This window comes from Macrobrachium rosenbergii, chromosome 17 (genome assembly GCF_040412425.1).
Source record: "Macrobrachium rosenbergii isolate ZJJX-2024 chromosome 17, ASM4041242v1, whole genome shotgun sequence".
NCBI lineage: Eukaryota > Metazoa > Arthropoda > Malacostraca > Decapoda > Palaemonidae > Macrobrachium > Macrobrachium rosenbergii.
Genome location: NC_089757.1, coordinates 24213265 through 24240764, shown reverse-complemented (window position 1 = coordinate 24240764; position 27500 = coordinate 24213265).

The window sequence follows — 27500 nt, the reverse complement described above, 5'->3', positions numbered from 1 at the left end:
GAACTGAAGCAAGTCTATTTGTATAAACAAGCTGGTTCAGTCCGAAAACTTTTAATGACGAACTCTCAAGTCCCTGTTCCTTTTTTCATTTATAACATGAGATTAAATTTTTTAGGGGAATAATGAGAAAGTTTCCTAAACACCGAAGGAACGCTTTTCGCAACAAATTGGAACAGTAATAAGTTGGTGTAGCCATCTGCGGCTTTACTTGCCAGCGCTGTGCTATGGCCTGATTTTGTTCTGAATTGTTTCATTTTATGCAACTATCTACCCTCCACACATTCAGTACAAGAACAAAGACATAAAGGAAGGACAGAGTTGACTCTGGGCATTTATTTAAAGCTACAAAGCTGAACGCTAGTGGACAGGCTATTACTGAACAGCAATAATGCATAGTCAATAAGCGAACTAATAGAATAATTCGTAGTTTTCATTGTACTTAATATTTTGTTCTCCAACACAAGCCTGGCAAGTAAAAAATTTTAATTTTCTTTTATTAGAGAGCAATTTTCCAATATGGTGGAATATAAAGGCACTGTTTAATCTGCGGTGTAATTTACAGCAAACATTCTTTCGAGAGCCCGAACGATAAAAGCCGACTGATGATTTAGAAAGCCTAATGGAAACAGGAGCGCCGGCTATTTCTAATTAAAGCGCGCGGTTTTATGGCGCGATACTCCACTGAGATTGGCTATAACAGCCAAATACTTTTCCGGATTCTGTCTATTTACATCTGCTTGTATAAGGATGAAATAGTGTGCAGCGAATTTTGCGCATAAAATATTAATAGCCATACGATTGTTATGTATAGAGAGAAAGAGTGAGTTTTCTGCTTACAACTTATACTATTATACTTTTCATTATAAGTTTAGCAGGTCAGTTGTCATGTACATACATACATACATACATACATACATACATACATACATACATACATACATATAGACATTATATATGTACACAAACAAAAATACACACACATATATATACATAAATACATACATACATACATATATATATATATATATATATATATATATATATATATATATATATATATATATATATATATATATATATATATATATATATATATATATATATATATATATATATATATATATATATATATATATATATATATAATACAAGTCTAGATAAGAAAAATGTCAAGTACCTAATGATAAAAATACTATAGGTATAACACAAATATTTCAAAACATTGATCAGATATTGATTAAATTAGCAGCTTTTCGAGAAAACTGACTGTATTTCTCTCATTCAGCTAAAAAGGAAACGGTTGCAGTCCAGATTTTGTTTTCCTCTTACCGTAATATGATTCTGACGGTTTACCTGTAGCAAAAACAGGACTCACGAATTGCCTTCCCGTTGGGGAAGGCTGGTAGGCCTAAAATAAAATTACTTTCAGGGACGTACGAATTGCCCTACAGCAGTGGAGGAGGAGGAGGAGGAGGAGGAGGAGGAGGAGGAGGAGGAGGAGGAGGAGGAGGAGGAGGGGAGTGGGTATGGAAGAGGGAGGATGTGTGAGGAAGGAGGAGGGGGGGAGGAGGGGGGAGGGTAAATGGTTTGTGGAGGCAAGGTGGTGTTGTATTACTGATTTTAGCAGGCTAAATAAAGTTTAAACTTTCCTATCATTAGTGACCTTTTTCTTTAACAATTTCCGACCCCTTGGAAAGCTTGTCTAACGAAATCTTATCTAGGGTCCCACTGAATTCAATCATAGAATACAATTACCACGGAGCAACAATTTAATTGACGAAAACAGGAAAATACGATTGTACAAGTCCTATTTCATCCATTATTCTATCCATAATAAAGAACAATTTAAAAAGTTAATTATAATAGTTATCGGGCAATTAATTTTCATTTCCATTATCAATAAGTACATCACTTACCTCTCTATTTATTCCACCCTAAGGATTTTCAGGGTGTAAAAATTAAAAGGTCATTATGATACTTTTTTTCCCCCCTGTTTTAACGTCAACTAGCAAAACAAAGCACGTGAGTAAATCCCAATTAATTGTCATTTAATATTTAATAAGAATCTTTAACCACATTACTGTGACTCGGGGATCCGAAACAGGGGCTTCTATGGAACAGTCTCTCATTCATTTCTCGCTGTCCTGATTCTTAATTATGTTTAGGTCACCCGCCCCCCGTCCCCCCTACCTTTTTTTGTGATAGTAACCCATTAACTGGTTTTCTGTTTTCATTGATTATATATTTTCTCACTGAATGTTTTCAATTCTACCTCTTTAAGCTGCTGTGTTTGATTTCAGAAAATTATCTATATCTATCCATATATATATATATATATATATATATATATATATATATATATATATATATATATATATATATATATATATATATATATATATATATATATATATATATATATATATATATATACCAATGGGTCTTTCTCAAGTAGTTATGTTTCTGTGACCGGTACCGGGCGGAAGAAAAGGAGAAATTAAAATACACAAAATCACAGGAATTGGAGGAAAAATTCAAATGGCAGGCCTCTTAACGAGCCTGTATTTCGAAGACAATATTTCCGTGTAGGGACAGAGCAAGTGGGTGTGAATAAGAAGTCCCTCTACAGAAAATTTCATTGCTTGCTATTAACTCGCAAAGAAAAACACTATCTATAAAACCAGTTTTCAGATCTTCCTATTCCCATATTCCTTTCATATTCCCTTGCCTCTCTCTCTCCCTGGTACCTCATTCCTGTTTCAACCTTTTCATATCAACATTTGAAACAATTTTCGCAATACGACTTTTTAAACGGTTTTCTTTCCATTTCGGCATCAGATATTTCTCTTGAGGAATCTCTCAAACTGGTCATCTATCAAAAAAGGTCACAGACAATTCCAAGATTTTATTTTCAATGCTTGTGCAGCGCAGCCTCACAAAACAATTTTCTCTCGAAAGACAACAGGCTCAAATTGCTAATTTTTATTCAAATATGAATTTCTGTCTTCTCACAAGACTTTCTTTTGTTATTCTGACTTTTTTCTCTCTGGTCTTTAGATTGTCTTGTCTTTCGAGATTAATCGCTGTAATTTTTTTTAAATGAGCGAGGCAACATTTTCAGATCATTTTTTTCATACTTAAAAATACCTCTTCTTTATACTTCTATCAAAGTAACTTATATTTTTCTATAAACAGACGTTTAAGTTACAAGAAAGGCTTAATGCAGTAAGCCCTAGAATATCTTTACATGATATCAGTGGCGACATAAAATTATATGGGAGACTGCTCGAGGGAAAATAAACAAGAAAAGATATGTGTAGCAGAATAAATAAAAATATGATTTTACAATGTCGGTTACTTTTCTTAATTTACATTAGGTTAAATCACAATTACGTTTATTTCCAACAAAATGAAAATTAAGAAATGAAGGAGAAACGGAATAAACCCTATTCGGATAATTTTTTTCCTATTCTAAACCAGTTTTATTATCTTCAGCTGATAATTACTTTAAGACCGAGAGGAAACGAAAATTTGAAAACACTGCGGGAAAAAAATTGTCTCTTATTTCAAATTGTATGTAGCCTACTTCCTGTAATGATTAGTAGGGACGAAGGAGAAACACTTGGAACACAGAATACTCAAAGTTTAATTTAATTAATGTTATTTATCTTCATTAGTCCTTCCTAAAGTAATAAAACAAGACGTCTAAATAATAATAATAATAATAATAATCATCATAATAATAATAATATAATAATAATAATCATCATCATCATCATCTTAGGAACGTCTGTCCGTTCCATGAGACAGGGGACCAGGCAGCTTCTCCTGCATCCAGCTGACGGTTATACTGGGGAATTATACAAAGCAATTCGGGGAATTGACCTCCCAGAGAACGCTGTGTTCTATGGACACATGTTAGTCATGATCGATAGACATATAATAAAAAACTTGTTAAAGGAAAAAGGAAGAGGGGCCAAGACTTTTTTTTTTTTTTGCACCAAATCTAATTCTTCTTCCATAATCTTTCAACCATCGCAGCCCGATTCAATGTATGGGACGAAGTTATCTCATGGCCAGGACGTATTGCCGAAGAATCCTTGTTACGGATCATGATGTCTACTTACATCAAACCAGATCTTTAAGGATATATCTATGACCACTTTAAGCGTAGCAACTACGAATGCCAACGCTTTCATTTCTGTCTCTCTGAAGCTCAACCTCTCTACCCCCATTCCTTCACGTACCAAGGGAAATTACATAGTTTTTCTTTTTAATGAAGTCGTATTAAGTATAGCATAGCAATGCTCGTAAGAAATATATGGAGAGAATAAATAAAAAAACTAATACAAGAGCAGGCTAACCCCCCAAAATCCTTACAATTCTCAAAAAATTTAAGTAAAAAAAAGTTAATGTATATGTAATGAAAATGTCAAGAATCGTATAAAAGTAACAATTATAAAACAGTAATCCACATACAGAGAAACCGCAGAAAACTGGTCAACAGTAACTGGGATATGATTAACCTCAAAGATGAAAGGAGCAATTGGATAAATTATCTATTTCAGTGGAATTCATTTCAGGTGAGGAGAATAACTATGTGTGTGTGTATGAGAGAGAGAGAAAGAGAGAGAGAGAGAGAGAGAGAGAGAGAGACCAAAATGGAGTACGGAATTTCATGGCAAACGAAATTTAAGTGGATTACCTTCTACTTTCCGATCGGAAATGGGATAAAATACATTTTCCACAATGAAAGATTACGTTATGAACACGGAGGGAAAAAATTTTGCTCATCGTTGCTATCGTATATATATACACACATATACAGTATATATACTGTATATATGTATATACATATATATATACAGTATACGTATATGTGTGTATATATACTGTACATACATACATACATACATATATATATATATATATATATATATATATATATATATATATATATATATATATATATATATATATATATATGTGTGTGTGTGTGTGTGTGTGTGTGTGTGTGTATACATAAACATATATAATATATACTGTATATGTATACATAATATATGTATACATATATATATATATATATATATATATATATATATATATATATATATATATATATATATATATATATATATATATATATATATATATATATATATATTTTTTTTTTTTTTTTTTTTTTTACGTTTTTCCTGGCGATTTAGTTTGAAATATTCTCTGTGAGACAGGTAGCGACAATTTAAGGTAATTTAGCCTTGTGATTCTGACTTCGTGGGAAAACATAAAAAAAGAGGAAAACAAAGGGGAATTTCATATGAGCGTAAGGCTCTTGTTACTGAGGAAAATATTACGTAAAACACGTGGGCAAACTTGCAGGAGTGTATTTACATAAATAACGTTAGTACGGGAAAGAGGAATGCTAGTAGATTATTGATCCTGGAGGGGGTTCCTATGGGATGATAAACTGAAATTCCAGACAGAGTCAGAAACTTCCACGATATAGGGTCCTCAGGCAGAGGAATGCTCACGTGCTTATGCGCCAGTAATGAAAATATGAGCCAAAGAATAATGAATTGAAGCTGCACAGGGTGCCAAGGGAGCTTCGATGAATTGATAATAACAGCACTGCGGCCTCGAGGAGCACGAACATTTGACAGAATTCGTGATGCAGTTTTCCCTCAAAGTTAAGTAAATGTTCACCAGGGTTTTAAAAAGCCAGTGAGCTAGGAATGGGGTCTTCAGGCACTTGCCGTGAGCAGAGAGATCGACTTGCATTCCGAGAACGGTTCTCCGTGTTAGGATCTAGGCTTTCAATCAAAGGGCAAGGCAATGGGGACTTCTCGAAACTCCAAGCAAAATGCAGGTCGATGCGTCGGTCCGGCTAGCATCCAAGGGAACACATGGTGGTGGGCGGAGTTCACAGAGAGGAAAGTATACTTTTAAGGCCGCGGTTTAGGCCAAGAGCATGGCCGAGATCGGGGACTTCTTCACTCCCTATCTTCCAGCGTGAGACAGAGGCCTCGTGGTTTTCTGCTTTTATCTCTCCTATGGGGCAGGGCACTTCCAGCATATGGGGGGTTGAATCATTTTCAGCTGATGCCTGCAGGGGAAGTTTTGCCTGTAAGAAAACAACCGAGACAGAAATCACTTTTGCCTCGAAGAAAGATCTGTAAAGGAGTGGCGCTAATCCGTTTTAAAACCCTATTCTCTGACCGTGCAAAGCTTCGATAGACAGATGTGTCTATCGATCGAGCAGCTTGCAGTAAATGAAAACAAAAAACAAACAACAACAAAAAAAGGGGAGCAATTTTGCTATGAGTTCTTGCTAATCATAATAATATATATATATATATATATATATATATATATATATATAGATATATATATATATATATTTTTTAGGGTAAATTTCTGTTTCAAGACACGGTAAAGCTAAGATAAATACTCCTAACCAGTATTTCTGTGGATCTAACATAATTAAGAAAGTAAATTATAAAAACTCACCAACTGCAACCGATCAAGGATAACGCCATAATTAAACATTTCTTTCAATTCAACACAATCCCGCCCTTACCTGAAAGGAAAGAAAAGACGTAGGACTAAAATAATTCTTTGGAATTCCAGTAAGAGACTAAGTCTTATGCTCGTGTTGATGACTAAATATAGAGACATTAGATTCTTATTAGATTGATACAAACTTTGTATCCCTTAAAATAACTGATCCACCATGTCTATGCTCTCTAACTAACATCAAACATGTCGGCCAGAAGGCATCAAACGTTGAAAAACGATTAATAATAATAATAATAATAATAATAATAATAATAATAATAATAATAATAATAATAATAATATTAATAATAATAATAATAATCTCTCATTATTATACTATAAGAATTGAGTGAGAATGTATGGCAAAAGGTTATTTTTGTTGAGGATATAAACTTGATTCGTACAAAAGTAACATTCGTGGCTTTCAGATAATGGGAATAAATAATACAGAGGACAACAGCTTAAAATGTATCAGAAACACTAAAAAAACCAACAAACGTCGCAACATCCGCAACAACAATCGTAACAAGATCTATAAGGTCCCTTTCCCTATTCTTTTATATCATTCATTTTAAAAATCCTTTTATATATCGGTCTGCTTTAATTTGTTTAGTGTCATCTCTATCCACGCCTGCGTCTTTTTCTTTCTGATATGAATGTTCTTTTTTCTTTCAGATTACTTAGCAAGTTGACCGCAATTCTGACTTGTCCACATGACATTGATCACATAAATAAATCTCAGTGACAATAATACCACAATCCATAGAGATAAATGATGAAGCTCAATTATGACAAATGGCCTTTACAGAAAACGACAACATAAATCAGGCAGAAGGACAATTCCATGCGATTACTATACAGGGGTTCTAGATGATTTAACTTTTTCAGTAATTATCAACATTGAGCCATAAATTCAATTATCTATATTGATGCAAAAAAAAAAAATTGGGAGCAAAGTGGAATATAGCAAAGACCAATATACATATATTCAAGAAAACTAGCTAAAATACTAAAATTAATTATCTGATTCTCTAACCAACTTCAGACACAGAACTTCAAAGGAACACTGTCATCTCTTAAAATGAAGACACACGTGATAGAACATAGGACATTGTTGTTTGTAACTGGTTTTCAATTGGTTCCTTCCTAATAAGAGGAGTTTTACACGAGTGATTCAAGGCGAGGACGTCCATGCAATTATTTATAAAGCCTTTCTCGAAGGGTAACAAGTATTTACGGCCTAGTATTAAAACACATTTTCTATAAATCAATTACTTCACTTTTTAAAACTAAGGTTTTTCCGAAATATCTTTACTTCATGCGCTGCATTTAAACATTATTTGTTTTCAGTGATTTATCAAATAACTGACGTTATATATTATATAAAATAATATAATACATATAAAATAATATATAAATATATATATATATATAAAATATATATATATATATACATATATATATATATATATATATATATATATATATATATATATATATATATATATATATATATATATATATGGCACATATATATATATAGAATAGACAGACAGACAGATAGATAGATAGATATGTTTGTCTGTATGTGTGAAATAAAAACTAAACAATACAATAAAAAGAAACGATTTTCTCGTATTGTCTCCTTCCCCTCGATCATATATGTTAAAAACAAATGATAAATACTAAAATACTATTCACAAACATTTGGATCAATAACCTACATCAGTTATTTTCAGTAACAGTTAACAATCTATCCCATGTGATACTAAACGTTTTTGAATAATATTTCACAGAGGACCACTGAATGCAATTTCCTATTTCCTCGCCAGGCCTGCATTGATCGGTGGAGTGTCCCTCTAATTACTACTTCCAATTCCCTGTGATTTACCTTATTTATTACAAAACCGAACGAGAATCAAATTCATCAATGGTAATACTAGAATTAATTGAAAACACAAATACAATACCGTTGTAATAATAGTGACTGTCGTATCCTTTCATTAATTAGATGTCTTCATGGAAGATAGTGCGTATCATGTATGATTACAACTTAAAAGGAACACAAAATATCAAAGTACAGAGAGAGAGAGAGAGAGAGAGAGAGAGAGAGAGAGAGAGAGAGAGAGAGAGAGAGAGAGAAATTAAACTTAGTTATGAATGATAAAGGCAAATAATGAAATATTCAACAAGAAAAACCTTAAGAATCTCGTATATCTTACTGCAACACTACAATTTATTGAAAAAAAGTATCAATAACAACAGCCATAAAAACAGTAGGTACAATGTGTACTAATTAATTGCATATCTTCACCACCTAAGACTAATTATATATATATATATATATATATATATATAGAGTATATATATATATATATATATATATATATATATATATATATATATATATATATATATATAGCTCAATTTTTTCCCATGAAGATTCTGGCTTTGCTTGTGTAGCAAGTATTAGATAAAAAGTAACTGACAAATTTCGAAAAGTTAACATCTTGATATCCAGATCAGTCTCGAAACCATCAGTAGTATTTTGGTACATTTTTTATACAAAGAGGCAGAAAAACATGTCAGTTAACTCCTTAATACATATACTACTTATAAACATAGTTTTATGGAAGTACGTCTATGGCTTCTTAAGATATCTGACATGCAAACTGACAAACCCGACCGTCAGTCGGATACGGCTGAAAACAACTTGAACCTACGTCTTGCAATTAGTACATATTCATATATATTTGACAAGTGATTCAGCTCTTTAAAGTAACCTACAAGGTTTTTTAATCAGTAATATTTCTCTCAGATCAAACTGAAAAAAGAACATCTGTTAATATTACCTGTCATGAATTTACCTTCATCACATCCATCATCAACATCATTCTTCACAAACAATATTTAATTCTCCCTCTTATCAACAATACTTTCATTATCTTCAACTGCATGAACTTTCAAGTCTTTCCTTCATTAAAATATCATTATTGTAATTCCCATATCGATATTTAAATCCTCATCATTTTACTCTCATCACCATCATTCTCGTTGTCATCACCATTTGTACCTGCACCATGACTAATATCACCGAAGTCTTCATGCACAACTGATTTCATCATCCTTTCATCATAACCGATATCATGGCCATTTCTGCCTCAGCAGCTTCCCATGTTCATAATCCTCACCCAGGCGGATCAACGTATTCTGTGGAAAGATTTTGGGATGAAGCCTTGTCGGTAAGCATAATGAGTCCATCATTCCCTGCAAAACCTTATATATGATATGAAAGTTTTCCCTTTTAAAACACCGCAAATATCTTATTCATTATCGTGTAAAAGTCGTCATCTACGTGATTAGAATAATGCACGAGATATTCAGACACAAATGCATAGAGGGAGTTATGAAAGTAATAATTCTGCAGAAATATATAACTGACTATTTTCATATTTTAATCGCAATTAATCTAAAGTACTTTGGGTCTACATTATGCCGCATGAACATAGTACACAGCAAAGTTTTTCTGAAATGCATTGCAAAACTTTTATGCGCTGCTTCATGCCAAATAGAAACGTTCACTACGTAATCGCAAAATACAGTCCCAGTAAAGGATAAATTTTTCCAAAATATTCGAAATGTGTTGAACGTGAATGGAAATTTTTGTTATGCTCAAAGGTTTGCAATATAATTAGATCTATGAATAATGTCGGACCACAAAGCTCGGCTCATGATACCTCCACATACCTCACTTCCTCTAGCAATAACACTCTTCCAAAAATTGTTTCCTTCTATAACATAAGTAACATGAAACAGTGGAAAATAAAAAAGGAAATCACTAACTCTCAAAAGACGAATCGAAAAATAAGAATATGTACTTATACACACACACAATATATATATATACATACATACACATATATATACATATATATATATATATATATATATATATATATATATATATATATATATATATATATATATATATATATATATATATATATATACATATATATGTATTGTACATGTATGTGTGTGTGTCCATAGATTGTGTACTTCTTACTTTGATGTTCAGGTAACTTTAACGTCATTAATGAATACAATATCACTGAGGATGAAAAAATTATACTAAGTAATGCATAAATATGAAAATAAAAAATATAATATAGACATGAATGTGGCTTGCATATTTCCAGTTCCAAATGGACTCATTACGGCAAAAAAAAAAAAAAAGTATCAAAGCAGGCAGAAGGGAGAGTACGGAATTCTTTTAATGAACTACTAAAAATGGTAATACAACGATATAAATCTTACTTTATCACAGCCAAAATTTACGCTGCATTCTCCGATAAAAGTAATGTATGAACTAATTTATGGCGTTTATGTGACTCTGGCGACTATATGAACGTTCTAAATCGCGAATTATGGTCGGAATATCAGGCGGTTTATTCATTTCTGCCGGATTTATCGTAAGCATAAAAATGGCCTAAATTTAGGAAGTTCCAAAAACCAGTCTTTCATCACTTTCGCTTCCCAAACGTATTCACGAGGAAAGCTGACTCTGGAGCCATAATTTTAATTTAACGGTGGTTAGATGAAGTTACGTTTACTGTGGTATAAAATTGTGAAAGAAAAGAATTGTCCCCTAAGGTCTCCTAATCCAAAAAAATGTATAATGTTATTTTTGGTCGAAATATCTCCATCCAGCCATCCTTTAATCTGACTGTAGAAGTATAAGACGAAACTGCAGAGCACAGATAGAAACGAGCACCCTGACCCCATGGTATTTGTAACTTCATGATTACAAATTTTTTCAACATGACCCAATTCATATAATTTGGAAAAGTGTGGAAACCTAGAGCTGTTTCCTTCGACGAGCACTCACGCGCCTTTGAACAGTATCAGTTTGCAAATTGCAGGCTAAGCATACAGCTGTTTACTTTCCAGTATAGAGTTTCCTGCTATATTCAATATACTAAGTATGCAGAAAACAAGAGCATAGGTAATTTTCCTTTTATACAAAATGTATGCAAACCAGTAATTATGAGTTCAGTTTCAACGTCAAATAATAAACAAATAAAAAATGCGCAATCGGGTTTTCTATATAGTGTATAATTCTGTATAAAACTCTAAGCCACGGCCCGGTGGTGGCCTGTGTTGTCGGCACCTATAGCAGTGCCAGACGCGCGATTATGGCTAATTTTAACCTTAAATAAAACTTCTGAGGGTAGAAGGCTGCAATTTGGTATGTTTGATGATTGGAGGGTGGATGATCAACATACCAGTTTGCACCCCTCTAACCTCGGTAGTTTTTTTAAGATCTGAGGGCGGACAGAAAAAGTGCGGACGGACAGACAAATAGCCATCTCAATAGTTTTCTTTTAAGGGACAGGAAAAAGTAGGAAGTTAGACAATCAGTGTAAAAATCTTGGCTACAACACTGTAACGTTTCAACAACCATGTTCAAGTTGACAGCTGTAACAAGACAAATGGCCCCAGCCTCCCGAAGAAAATTAAAGTGAATGAAAAAATGCGACTAGCTTTCAGAACTCGATGAAAGATAAAAATAATGGCAACAGAAACATTTGCAGCTATCCCGTCCACCGAATAAAGTATCCTCTGGTAAAACACTCACGAACCAATCCACTTTACCCCTGAATTTCCACGGTGACACAAAATCAAAGGAGGTACATAAACTATATTTGACATTCAATCAACCTTGCAACAGGCTTATTGGCAATTTTGACAGCCAACTGCGTAATAGAGGATTAAACCGGGATTAGGATCGTGCAATTTAAAGCTCCAATGAAAATCCAGGATTATCCAAAGGCAGGAAGGCATGTGAAAAAGAGGACAAGCAAATCTTCGTGTTAACTCACGGGGAACCAATTGGAGTTTTTAGTCCAGACAAAGGACGATAGAGAGAGAGAGAGAGAGAGAGAGAGAGAGAGAGAGAGAGAGAGCGGGGCAGGGATAGTTTCAACGAACGAATATAGGCGTGCCACGCCGTTCTGAATTATTCTAAAGGAACTATAAATGCAAAAAGCCTTTCATTGTGTTTAGTTTCTTAAATATTTTATTACTATTTCTTTTAATATTGCTGACTCCCGAGATTACTCTTTGTTTCTTCTAAACAACGTGGAAAAAATAAGCCATATTTTCCTACTATATTTTTTCATGTATTTCTATACATATACACGACTTGCATATATATATATATATATATATATATATATATATATATATATATATATATATATATATGCATATATATATTATATTAACAGCTGCGCAGGTGTGTAAACTAATAACACATTCACATATGTAATTGACCACCAATCTAAAAGGAAAAAGGGGTTGAAAAAGGGGTAACCCACTTCCAAATCATAATTATTTTTGTGTTAAAAAATACCAATGAAAGCCTTAGGTGATGGCCAGAACAACAAAAATATTACGAGAACTAATTTTCATAGTTCTGTAAGGAGGAATATATATATACATCCATCGGTTATTTTCCACGTGTGAGAATTTATTCCACGAAAGTGAAGTCTATGGTATTCTGATACGTCTCATGAAGAATACATGGAGGTTATGAATAAAAAAAAGACAATAACAATAAGGAAAATAACAATTAATACAAAACAAACCATTACAAACTTTGATACATTTTTCATTGTCTTTTTAACCGAACTGAGGACGGTATAATTAAATAATAAATCAATTAAATGAAATAATTAATAACCAAAACAGTTACTGAGCATGCGAAGCCGCTACAAGTCAGTGTCAGAACTACTTTTATCACTGTGTTTCCTAGCCTTCAATTCATCCTCTCTCTCTCTCTCTCTCTCTCTCTCTCTCTCTCTCTCTAATAGTGAACCGATGTATAATATGAAAAACGTTTAAGTAAATATTTTTTTACATGTAGCCTATTCATTTCTGAAGTCGACATCAGCACAAAAATTATGAAGAGCCGTAATTTACCGCCTAAGATAAAGTTATATATTGCTAACGCCGGCATGAAAGTGCCAAACTGTCTGAATTCAAAGTTACGATGTTAATTCATTATAATTCGCATTAACAAAGGTATATAACGAAAAGGCCTAAAACAACTGAGCGCATAAATGATGTATACAATAAATACTTCGAAAAAATTTACAGCCATGAGCTTGTCGTGTTTTCATTATTTCCCACCCCTGTATTGACATAAAACAAAAATGCGTATTCTGGTTATCCTTCCTCTCCGCCTCCTACTTGGGAATGTCTTTTGCGGATTACCAGGTTTTAAGGGAATCGGTAAGACGGGCAAGAATAAGAAAGGAATACAAAAATATCAGGGGGAAGCACGAATAGAAAGGAGGTCTAGTTATAAATACATCTCCGTCAGCACCACAGAACCAGAGCCCTCAATTACCCAATATGAAAAGAAGAAGAAGAAGAAGAAGAAGAAGAAGAAGAAGAAGAAGATCTCGTTCACTCAACAGGTGTTTCCTGCGATTGGGAAGATGAACACTGTCAAATGGCATCACGTAAGAGGGACTCAAAAGACAATGAAGACAAGTGATCTATTTATTTGCTCATTTATTTTTAGGGATCTTTGCTGGGTCGAACAAGTACGGAGTTTCATTGCTGTGGTCCTTTGGAACAGAAAGATATGTTCTAAGACACCGTATCCTTCCTGATATTTCGAAACATTCAAGTTTCATTTTAATAAATTTTCATCAGCAATATCTATAGGACGGGGTTTATTTCTGAGGACGTTACAATGGAAAAGTTGAATATGATAAGCAAAGGACTGCACGGCAATTTAAATTTAAAAGGACGTAGTGAACCATTTTTCAAGACATCGCCCAAGACGCCGAAAGCAGACAAGTTAAACGAACCAGGGACGGTGGGTGGTGTATGGTAGCGAGAGGGCGCATTCGTTGCAAGCAATTCCAGGCATTGTCACCAACTGAACTACAAGTGTCCGCAAACATGAACAAGCTTTTACTTATCTCTGACCACCCCAAAAGAACCAAGAGAGGGAAGGAGGAAAAGGTGGGAGAATGAAATACTGTACATTCTCAATAACTTTCCTCTCAAGAAAACAAAATGAGTAGCTGGAACAGCGCGAAACAAATCAAATGAAACCTGGAGTAAAAAAATTATAACATAATAACACGCATTCTGAGAAAAACCTCCGAGACGTGACGGTCTAAATGGCGGTGGTATTTGTGTGACCCTTTTATTAGCCACCCGAGATTCTTACGTACCCAACTCCATTTTATACCCTCAGTCGAATTTACAAAAAAATAGGAAGTTCAAGTTTCCATCAACCCAAGCTGCCCATTCTATATACTGCTTATTTAAGACTTGCAAAGTTAACATTTCCAACAACAAGAACGAAACGCGCATTTTACAACTGCATTTTTTATGTGATAACCATGACTGCGCGTATTCTGAGAGATAACCTATATAAGTAGGCAATCAATATTTGACAATACATTACATAAGTTTTTAAAACATCATTACACCCATGTATGACCACAATAACATCAAGTGTTTAGGTATGACAGAGCGGAAGAAAATTTCTTTAGCAGACCTTAGGCAGATTCAGCGAACAAAATAACAAACACATAAGCGAACAAGATTGACACTGAATATTTGGGCCTGAAAACATGACAGCCGTGCAGAGGGTCGCCTTTTTTGAAAAGGAGAAAATGTGGAGTCTCAATAATCCCAACTGAAAATATTTAAAAGTAATCTGCAAGTATCGCTTGAACACTTACACTAACAACTTTCAGTTTGAAAAAAAGGTGACCAGGAAAGACATCTAACTATAATAATAAAATCCGAGTGGATCTTGTTTGTCCTTCCCAGGCTGACAGTAGAGGAGACAAAAGACAGTCACTCACTCCCTTCAAAGTGGTTTGTCAGGCCCGGGTGGGGGCGGGGTTCGTAGGGGAACGGGAGGGTAGGGGTAACATCAACCCCCTTCCTTCAAACCTGTTTGTCCACCCCGGGTGGGGGCAAGGTAGATAGGGGATCAGGAGAGTGGGGGAGACAGCATCGCCGGGTTCTAGTGCGTGTCTCGTATCTTAATAAATGAGGTGAACTAACTGTTGGGATTTTCCTTGCACTAAAGACCAGAATAACAGGGGCACACACTGCAATGAAACTTCAGCATTATGAGCATGAGCTTAATATTTTGCCGTTCATGGAACTTTATTGTATCAAATCAACGCATTTCCTACATAATGAATTGCTTGCGGCTTTAGCAACATTTTTATCAAATATTTCATAATGTGAGAGATAAAGTTAATCTCCCTAATTAAAGAATTCTGAACCTTAAGAGGATCATTTTTTTGATGGTACAAAGACATGAAAAGTCAAGATATCAAAATGTGGCTTAAGATTATATACACAAGACAAAGAATGCAAAGTAATATAGTTTAAAATAACAATAATAAAAGTGTAGAACTCTCAGTGCCGAGAACAGGAGTATCTTTGTATAAGGTCCACAACAGTATATCATGACTGAAGATGAACCCAGGATAGTGTTCGAAAACTTTTTATACATTTTTATAAAGTCCCACATTCTACCACTGATATATTATTGTGGACCTTATACCAAATAATTTAAGTAACAGCGATTATTGTAAAACCTAAACGTCCCGTGTCACATTCTCAGTACTGTTTCAGTTATAAATGGCAGACATAAATTTTGGAACGACAGAGGAAAAACAAATGTAGACATAAACAAGACTGGATGGAAGTTGGAAAAATATGGGGAGAAAAAATGATGGTAGGAGGTAGGGACGTAAGCAGACCAGGGAAGGAGAGGTGGAGAAGGGGGGCGGGGGAAAGGGGTGAGAGACAACCATTATTTAAGTGATGAGAGAAAAGACACCATTAATAAACTGAGCTAATACAAACTAACATTTATAGTTACGAAATCAATGGAATACTGGAAAGAAATTTACATAAAACGGTGCTTAGTTAACATATAAAGACTTACTTAAACACGGAACTGCAAAATTATACCGTTATAACTTAATTCAGAAAAAGTAAAGCGCATACAGGAAGATGAAAGCAAGTCAAGATTTACAAGGAAGGAACAAGCAAATATTTGATGAAGGGGAGAAAATAAGATCAACAAACGTTTTTAACAAAAAAAGTAAATATACTCTCATACAAAGAGTAAATGAACAGAGGCAAGTGCTTCGACGCCAACAAAAGAAACAGGTGACGATGCACCTTGGAAAAGATGAAGCAAATAAACGTAGAGAGAACAAACTAAGGGGAAAGAAGATAATGAACGGCACTTACACTAGTTATTAATAAGGCTTAAAAGCAACTATACCTATTCAGGCGCAGGACATTTTGTCTGTCGCCTTCATTTGTATTTACTTTTTATTATTATTTTTCACTGTTGCGTAACAGAAAGTACTGTGAAGAAAAAACAGTAAATTATATTTGTTCTCCATGGATTTTTACGGGCAGGTGTTAAATAACAGGGCGTCAACGAATTTAGGAATATACTAAATAATTTCCATTGGCAGTGGGAATTTGATATTATATTCCTAAAGTTTATCAGAAGATTGAAATTTACTTGAGAGATTTTTCAAGTTTATCAGAAGACTGAAATTTACTTGTTTGTTATTAAATAAATAGATGTGTGAAAATAACACGCATAAACTATAAAGCTATGAATGATGTATGAAGAGAATAGTGAAACCACATAAGCTTATGAAATGCAAACACGCCAACGTTCAAGAAAAATAGGCGAAATTTTCAGAAAACTAATGTAGTTTTAATTATGGGTTTTCATTTAAGAAATAAGATATTTCTAACTCACAAATACATACAGTACAGTACACACATATACATATATACACACATGTATATACACACACACATATATATATATATATATATATATATATATATATATATATATATATATATATATATATATAATAACATATATATATAATATATATATATATATATATATATATATATATATATATATATATATATATATATATATATATATATATATATATATATATATATATATATATATAAATGTTTTTCTCTAGATTCTTGTTTTGAGAATTATCAGAAAAATGATGATAACATTCCCAAATTAAATAAACAATTTTGCCGTGCCCTGCCACTTCAAGTGTTGTTTCACTACTTTAATTTCCAGTTTAGGTACACAGAGCATTCCTTTTCCCTACTCGACAATGTACGTTTCGCCTAGACAATAAAATATAAGGAATATGCGAGACAAATAAGAAGAAAAAGAGTTGGGAATGGAAGACATTCCAAATCCTCCAACCTTTCCCTTCCGAGAAAGCCAGTTACGATGTAACGTGTTCAAAAGAAAAACGTCTTACATGAAAACCCGACGTCTGGAGTAGAACGTGTCATGCTTATAATGGTACATCTGAAGATGTTCAAAGGGAAAAAAGGGAGGAGAACAAGGACGGTTGCATAATACTCTCCTCACAGAAACATCTATTTCTCATTTTTGGATGCTTGTGGATTGTATAACATCTGTGTGTACGCATGTCTGTTTTCTGAAGATGTAACGTGCAAGACTAGAACCTCTGCATTTTCTTGTCGTTATAAAGAAAACTGTAACCTGCTAGTATGGTAGGATTTTATAATTTTCCTGGAAGTGTTCGAATGACCATATTCCACAAGACTTTTGTCAACCAAAAAGGTAAAGCATTTCAGATCTTTCAGAATCAGGAAGAAAAGATTATTAGTCGAAATGTCTTGGACTCACACAACAAATGTCAGGATTCTGCCGAAACCGATAGTGATGCGAAGAGAACCAATTCAAACTATTCCATATTAAAATTCAAACTGTTCCATATTAAGATTAGAAGTGATTGACGAAATTCCTAAGGCGGGTAGGAGCTAATCTTAACAGTACGCTGGAAAAGACTGGTGTAACCTTTCCTGTGATATCCCAATCTGAAAAGATGTATTTTACTTAATTACGCATTTAAAATAAAATATTCAACCAATAGATGATCACTGTTGACTCGTCTGCCCATATAAATATTCATCATGGTTCGATACACAACACGTTGCAAGGTACAATTTTTAAAGATGATTCAAATTATTTATCCTAAAAGCGTTACCATTATAAAATGCATACTTAACCTATGAACCTAATCGAAATAGGGATTAATAATAGTGTAATTTATTATTTAACGATAAATATCGCATCCAGATACCCGTAAAAACAAATCGACTGACAACTCTGGGATTGATTTTGCTTTTATTTGATCAGACAGGTTTAATAGCCTAGATCTAAACAACAGTAGCTAATGTGCCTGCAATAAATTCTCTGTTCTTTTCGAAGTTGTACAAACATTCAAATTCTCGAAATACTACAAAACCTCCACACGTCCTGCCACAAAGCACGACACATCTACTGCATGATTTTCTATCCTCAAAAATTCCTCCAAGGAATTGACAACTAATCGTTAGAACACCCATATGATTGCCACAGATAAAATAAAAAGCATTCCCGGTAAAAATGTATCAAAACAGACCAGAGAACACCAAACAGAAGAACAGCGAGCTCTGGAAGAAAGAGACAGAAGAGATCCTTCTCCAAAACACGCAAAAATGCCTTAAGAAATCAGATATTTCTTTTTATCTAAAACAGCAAAAGGTCCTGAGAGTTTATCAAGTACACAAACTAACATACCCTGAAGTCAGCTTCACAACGGCACCATGCTGACGGAACAAGGCAAACACGACAGCAACTTCAGCTCCTGAAGAGAAGGTTTAGCATACACAGACTCTCCGACGAGAAATTTACACGAGTTTCTATTCATCAAACCTAGTTAAGTTGCTGGGAGGAAAACATTTACGGAGAGTCTTAGATAAACGCCAGTAGCTACGAAAGACATATACAATAAATCTAAAAGGTTCTTATTTTTAGTTACACTGCTTAATCTTATAAAACCAAAATCTCTATTTTTTCTCTCTAGTATGATAAAATTAGACAGATGTACAAATTATAAAATACATTAACGTGTGTATTGCATTTTCATATATGAACAAATACGAACCCACAAATATAAAGAGAGAGAGAGAGAGAGAGAGAGAGAGATTTTCCTACCCACTTGACCGCAGAAATGTTTCATGTGTGTCAAACAAGGACGCTATGAGTGTAAGCAATTGAAGAGAGGAACCCATATCGTATGTGGGTATATAAATAGCTCATCATTTAACTTTGCTGTTTCATGCATGAAAAAATATTAATTATTGAGGAAGAAAAGTAACCATATATTATAAAAACGAAATATTACTATTCATAGATAGTAACACTCGTATGAGGTAACTCGCTCTAAAATGATCTCTGCTCACCAAGCACTGCTGTCATGTTCTGTAGATTTCTCTTCCTGTCTTCCACTCAGCCCTGGACTCTCTCTCTCTCTCTCTCTCTCTCTCTCTCTCTCTCTCTCTCTCTCTCTGAGGGTTCGAATGGAGATTTTAGTGACCACTTGGAATTCACTTCGCCTTCTTTACGACGCTTAAATTCCTCTTATAAAACTTAAGGTCTTATCGTTCACGCTAAATAGCACAAAAACAAAGAAACTGGGGAACGTATCTCACGATCTTTTTGGTCGAGAACTTTCCTAAAGTTTTTTTTTTTCTTCCCAAAGCTGGAACAAAGGAAGGTAAGAAACTGAGGTCCAAAAAACTGCTTTGTTGCAGTTGATGACATTTCTGGAAGGCCACTGAGGATTAGAATTGTAATCACAACTTTCCAAGCGCTCTTTAGTTTTAAGTCTTGAGTGTTTTACTACGTAGAAAAATAACTGCATGTAAAAATAGGATTTACAATTGTGTATTCTCTGTATCTGCCATATTTTTGAACATACATGTTTTAATTGGCGTGACGTGCACATCATGGTTCCTGCCTTATTTTTTCCTTTTCTCGAACAATTATTATTAAGGCATTTATACCAATACGATACAGAATACCTAAAGCTCCAAATAAGTTAGTTAAGATTTCCATAGACAGAAGAGAGCAAGCGAGGAAGGAATTTTGAGGATGACTCGTTATTACTGAACACGAATTACACATATGTCAACATACATGAAACTAGCAAGCAGTCAAGATGAAAGTACATCCGCCCTGTTGTCAACATCACTCATTTTCATTCTAATCACCAAATGAAATTCGAGTCAAGATGAAACTTAACTCCGCCCTATTCTCACCATCACTCATTTTCATTCTAATCACCAATCTGGACTTCCACGGCATCAAGATATCTAAAGGTACTCCAGGGCTAAACGCCTTTAGCTCTTCAGAACGTTACGAAATAAAAAAAAATGTTCTCGTCAATCTTAGAACATCATCCACATTCGAAAATGTTTTCAAAATCTAGTCCGAGACAAAACGTCATTGAAATAACCCAAGGATATCTGTGCATATCTCATGGACTGAAAAAAAAAAAAAAAACAAATTACTTACAAGGATGAAAGCATAGCATCAGTCCAACTTCGTTACAAGATTTAATATGACAGACACTTTCAAATTTCCGAAGTCTGAGGAATATATACTAGAGAAGAACACAACGTAAGAAACGACTGGGAAGAATTTTTAATGAGTGCATGAAACGACTGAATAAAAATGGTTGAATAGATACGCCCATTTAAAGCCCATGTGAATAAATTAACTGTATAAATGGTGATTAGGTATCTCCATTTCTTTAGTAACTGTATTGCCTTTTACTTCCACGTACATTTTATACCTTATTCCATGTATTTTAATAGACATTTATTTTGTGTTTAATGGCAACTTCATTTTATCAAAAGTCCATTTAATAAGGATATTTTTGGACAGGACCGAAAAGGAATGCAAAACTGCAGCAAATTCGCTTTTAATATTCATTATAAACCAATCGTACAATAGTTAATTTAATAAACGCTTCCTATCGTACCGAGCATATTTATACTTAGCGTTTACTGATGTTATACGCACGAAGAAAAATACGATATTGCAACACCTGCAATTTCTCTCGGTAGGAAGTGAAAACAAATAATCGGAATTTCTGTTTTGTTCTTTGCATATTAACTTGAAAAAGAAGGAGGAGAGAGAGAGAGAGAGAGAGAGAGAGAGAGAGAGAGAGAGAGAGAGAAAGGTTATTTCAAAAATTAATAAAATGCATTAAGATACATCTCTTGTTAAGGGTGAAACATTATTGGAAGGAAATTATGAGGGAAAAAGAGCATTTATTTACCGCTTTTAGAATCTTTCTGGGAATGAATGAAATTACTCAGTAATAGAGCTAAGAAAATTACAAAATTAATACAGTCCATCAACCTTCACTGTGTCGATTCTCTAAATCTCGTATGACAGCAACATGTCCCTCAATAGCAGGATTACATTATTATCCAAGGAATCAGGCAGACATTTCATCCAATCTCCTAAAAATCGTTTTCCAGAAGCCAAGACAAAAGGATTGCAAGAGACATCATTCACAAGAAGCTCCCATATTAAAAGATGAAAGTTGATGCTTTGGTTGGATTTTCAGATCCTAGAAAAGGAACTGAAGGAATGTTGTGATTTCTGAGACTGCGAATACTGCGAATCTCGGAAAAATAATGAAAGGAATTTAAAAAGGTTAATATTTTAATGTGGTCAATCGCAAGGGCAGTCTTCACTAGAGTACTATTTTTTGGAGATGAGCAAAAAGTTATGTAAAACTGCAGCAATGAATTTTGGTCTTTACGGTAAATCCGCCTTCATTACTCGTTGTAAAACATAATTGCAAAACGGTTAGCACATACGCAGCGTTTACTGCTGTGATACGCACAAGAAGTCAGAATATTGCAATACCTACAATTTACCTCAGCAGGAAGCACACACAAATGATCGAATCTCATCCAATCTCATAATAATTGTTTTCCAGATGCTAAGACGAAACGATTACAAAGATATATCACTCATTAGAAGATTCCATTTGAAATGCTGGATTTCTAAATTCCTAGAAAGGTACCTAAAGTTAATTTGTGACTTCCGCTACATTCATGAAAATACCGCTACTACGAATCTCAGACAAATAATGGAAAAAACTTTGTAAAGACTGATATTTCAAACCGATAAATCCATTTAATAGCGTAACATATATATGATATGAAAACGATATACCAGCCTAACACACATATATATATATATATATATATATATATATATATATATATATATATATATATATATATATATATATATATATATATATATATACATATATACATATATATATATATATATATATATATATATATATATATATATATATATATATATATATATATATTAAATATCTTATAAATCTACAAAAAAATTATCTTTGTTTAAGGATCAACCAACCTCACAGGGCAGAGTAATATTAATAGCAAATGGTAACGAATATATATAATATATATATATATATATATATATATATATATATATATATATATATATATATATATATATTTTCTGTACATCGTATAATCAGGGCGACGAAAACAGATCTACCTTTCGGTGGACTCGGTATAATGCTGTATGAGCCGCGGTCCATGATCATTAACCACGGTCCGGTGATGGCCTATCCTATATCGTTGCCAGAAGCACGATTATGGCTAAATTTAACCTTAAATAAAATAAAAACTACTGAGGCTACGGGGCTGCAATTTGGTATGTTTGGTGGTTGAGGGTGGATGATCAACATACCAATTTGCAGCCCTCTAGCCTCAGCAGTGTTTTAGATCTGAGGGCCGACAGAAAAAGTGCGGACAGAATAAAGTCCGAACGGACTGTCAGAAACCGCGCAATAGTTTTCTTTTACAGAAAACTAAAAAAGGTAAATTAAAACTTGCTTTACAAAAATCATTCTTTGCCGAGGATATTTAAAACACCATCCTACCGGCCTTTTTTAACTTGAATTCTCCACATTGGAGAAAAAGAAATTTTGGTGCATTAATTTCACCCACCCACATAATCAGCGATTGGGTAATTATCTGGAAGATGGATCACACTTTCGATACAAGATTCAGTTTAATCGTCTAAAGTAAAATTAATTCCACCGGGGATGAGAAAGTCTTGACGAGAGAGAGAGAGAGAGAGAGAGAGAGAGAGAGAGAGAGACATATTTACTATCAGGATTATGGAATAAATAAACCAAGTACACAGCTACAGACTACATAATAAACTTTTATCATATATATATATATATATATATATATATATATATATATATATATATATATATATATATATATATATATATATATATATATACAAATATATATATATATATATATATACAAATATATAATATATATATATATATATATATATATATATATATATAAATATATATATATATATACATATAAATATAAATATAAATATATATATATATAATATATATATATATATATATATATATATATATATATATATATATATATATATATATATATATATATATATATATATTTATATATAATGACAACAAAATATATATACATTTCAAATTTATATATTATATCATGTATATAACCACATGCATTGCAAACGTTATATATACACAAAATAATAAATTTACTTTCCCTTGTAAACCACTGCCATTGCAAAACGTTATCATAATAACACCAATAATAATAATAATAATAATAATAATAATAATAATAATAATAATAATAATAATAATAATAATAATAATAATAACATGAACATATATATATATATATATATATATATATATATATATATATATATATATATATATAATAGCCAGAAGAGTATCATGCACAAATTAATAAGACCAACAACACGGAATCTTTTTAATCATCCGATAACAAACTCCAATTAATTAAGCGCCCACTTCTCACAAGGCTTACAACAAGTTTTCATTTCGTTTATTTTCCGCACTAATTAACGACGTCCAACTCTCTCTTTTTATTGTCTCTGGTAATTATTTCCTACGAAAAGTGCTCTTTAATGCCCTGACCTAATTTGACCTTTTGCAAAGCGGAGAGAGAAGGGACGAGGCAAGCCTTTTGCAGACTAGTTCATTAAATCTGCGGTGTAAAGGATCATCATCATCATCATCATCGCAACAGGGAATAATTAAACACCAGCTGCTGGTAAATCATAAATTCTGACAATAATGTAGCAGCGGTAGGAGTAACGTGGGTACGAATTTGCAACATGGCAAAAGTGTAATTTTTGCAACTGCGAAACTTTAAATGTAATTCTGGAAAATTGTACAAAAGTGTGTTGCAGTTTTATAAAATTGTATAAAAATGCAATTATAAATTTGTAAAATTGTACAATAGTCTAAACATAGTTTGGTAAGTTTGTACAAAAGTGTAATTATAATCTTGTAAAATTGTACAAAAATATAAATATAATTTTGTATAATTGTACAAAAGGGTAATTATAATTTTGTAAAATTGTACTGCAGTGTGGTTATAATACTATAAAACTGTACGTAAGTGTAATTACACTTTTCCAAAATTGTACTTTTTATAAGTGCAAAGGTCAATGGAGTGGACTGCAATGCCCCTTTCTAACCTATTCCAAAAAAAAAGAAAGAGGAAAATGGTGGACAAAAAGGGTTGGGCTTCGCCTTAAAGAATCAATTCCTCGCCTCTTAAGGGATCAAAAACTATTAAAGTCAGAAATAGCAAAAGCATGATAAGAATTCCAAAGCTTGGCAGGAGAGATAAGCATACAATATAAATAAAAAAAACAAATTGGATTTTGTTATTATAAAATAAAATTTCAAACAAAATTGGAATATACACACACACACAAACAACCCTATTACCAGTAATGTACAACCATGAATCTCCTTTTGAAGCTCAAGTTCTTTACTCGAACCCCATCCCGTTCATTCTTGCTCAAAATCCTTAACGTATTATTCCCTCGAACACCTACCTCCCCGCATTGCTTTTTATTTTTACTAAATCATGCGTCATTCCTAACACAAATTCCCTGAAACCCTTCGTTTTCATAGATGAAAACCTTGAAGGAAACGCCATATTGCATAAAAGATGCCCAATAGTGGGGAGGATAAAGGAACCAACTGTGCCCTCTCCGACAGGAGTATGAAACTTGGCATAACCATCTACCACTTTCATTCACTAATTTTTGGATGCGGATCCCGATTTTTTTGTCACCAGTTGGCGACAACTGAAACTAATAGATGTTTATCTTTTTTTATCGTTACAGGAGGGAGTTTCAGGAGTAACTCTTTTGGTTTTATTGTTTTAATGCCGGAAACGGAATAAATGGATGTAATTGTCACAGTTTTTATAACGTTTCTTGCATCATTAAATATGTGAAGGAAGAAGAGCTAACAGAATATGACAGCCGAATAACAAAATACAACTAATACTGAAACCTACATATCTGGTCCTCATCAGCTTCCTGAAGCAAGACATCTCAAAAATGTCTTAATTGACGAGACCGGTGAGAACCATATCCTCAGTTTAATTTTTTTTTCTATTGCTGATCTACATTTTAACATCACATATTCTTGTGAAGTTGAATTACCTGGAAATCAATGCCTCTTTCCCTCTCTCCCCGCTCTACCCCACTTCCCCACCCTTCTCTCTCTCTCTCTCTCTCTCTCTCTCTCTCTCTCTCTCTCTGCAATCACGCACTGTCCTTAACTTTCCTCATTTATGAGGAGGAAGATTTATAGAATGATTTACACCCAGGGAGGCAACAGCTTCCGGCTCCTGATTAAAATAAATGTCATCATAGGCGTCCCCAAAACGACCTCTTCTGCGACGGCTATTGAGACATCCTGAATGATGCCCAATTTTCTACGCAGTATAAAGATAACGCGTAAATCAGCTTTTACGGCACAGTGAAACGTGGGTGGCCGCCATTTTCGGTGGAATTTTTGCTTTTATCTTTGCCAGACTCCTTACTGCTGCTGTTGCTACTCCTCTTGGAAGTAGCAAGAGCGGAAGTCAGCATTTTAGCAACAAAACTCGGACGATTTTTTTGGCAATAACTTATAAGGATGTTGTAAAATGATAGTACATACAGAAACACAAGTATAAAATGACACTGAGCAAAGGAACACGTTCGTTTTTACAAGGGCAATGTTTTCATAAAATCATTTCATGCAAATATGAAACCAATGCAAAATAGCGATACGGAGGACCCCTACGCTACGAGAATAACAGTAAACGATATCATACATGACTGATTATTACCTTTCCACATGCTGATGCTCAATTAAAACACGATAAAGGTAGGGAAGCTAATCTTTCCGGCTGAATGTTACTCTCCTCATTTTAGAATAATACAAAATTTTAAAAACTCTCCCTAAGGATTATGCTAATGCCCTTGACTTGACCTAATTATCATTCTTAATTTCATCCCTGCATTAAGCAGGAGAAATCCCTGCGAAGAGAATGAATAATTCTGAATAGAGTAAAAAGTAAAAAAAAAATCTAAAGAAAATTCTTTATTTGCGAAGTAAAGCGATGAATTAAAATGGTAAAAAAATAAAGTATCATATAAATAAAAATAGAATTGCAGAATTCTTAATAATAATAATAATAATAATAATAATAATAATAATAATAATAATAATAATAATAATAATAATAATAATAATAATAAATATTTTGCCGAAAAGAACTGCAGCATCACTAGAACTTCATTTTCAAATAATGATTTCCATATCGTTGCTCAAGCGCCCAGGGACTTTTCTCTCTCCGTTTTGGAATCATCAACAAATAAGCAGCTTATGCCCTCATGAAACAGTCAGGCCTCTTCCACAGTTTTGCATATGGTTTACTCGACGTCGTCCTTCTAAAAGGGAGAATGACATTCGGTTTTTAGCTCAGACAGTTAGGTACTGGTTTAAGAGTTCTTTTCACTTGTTATTTTACTTTGTTTT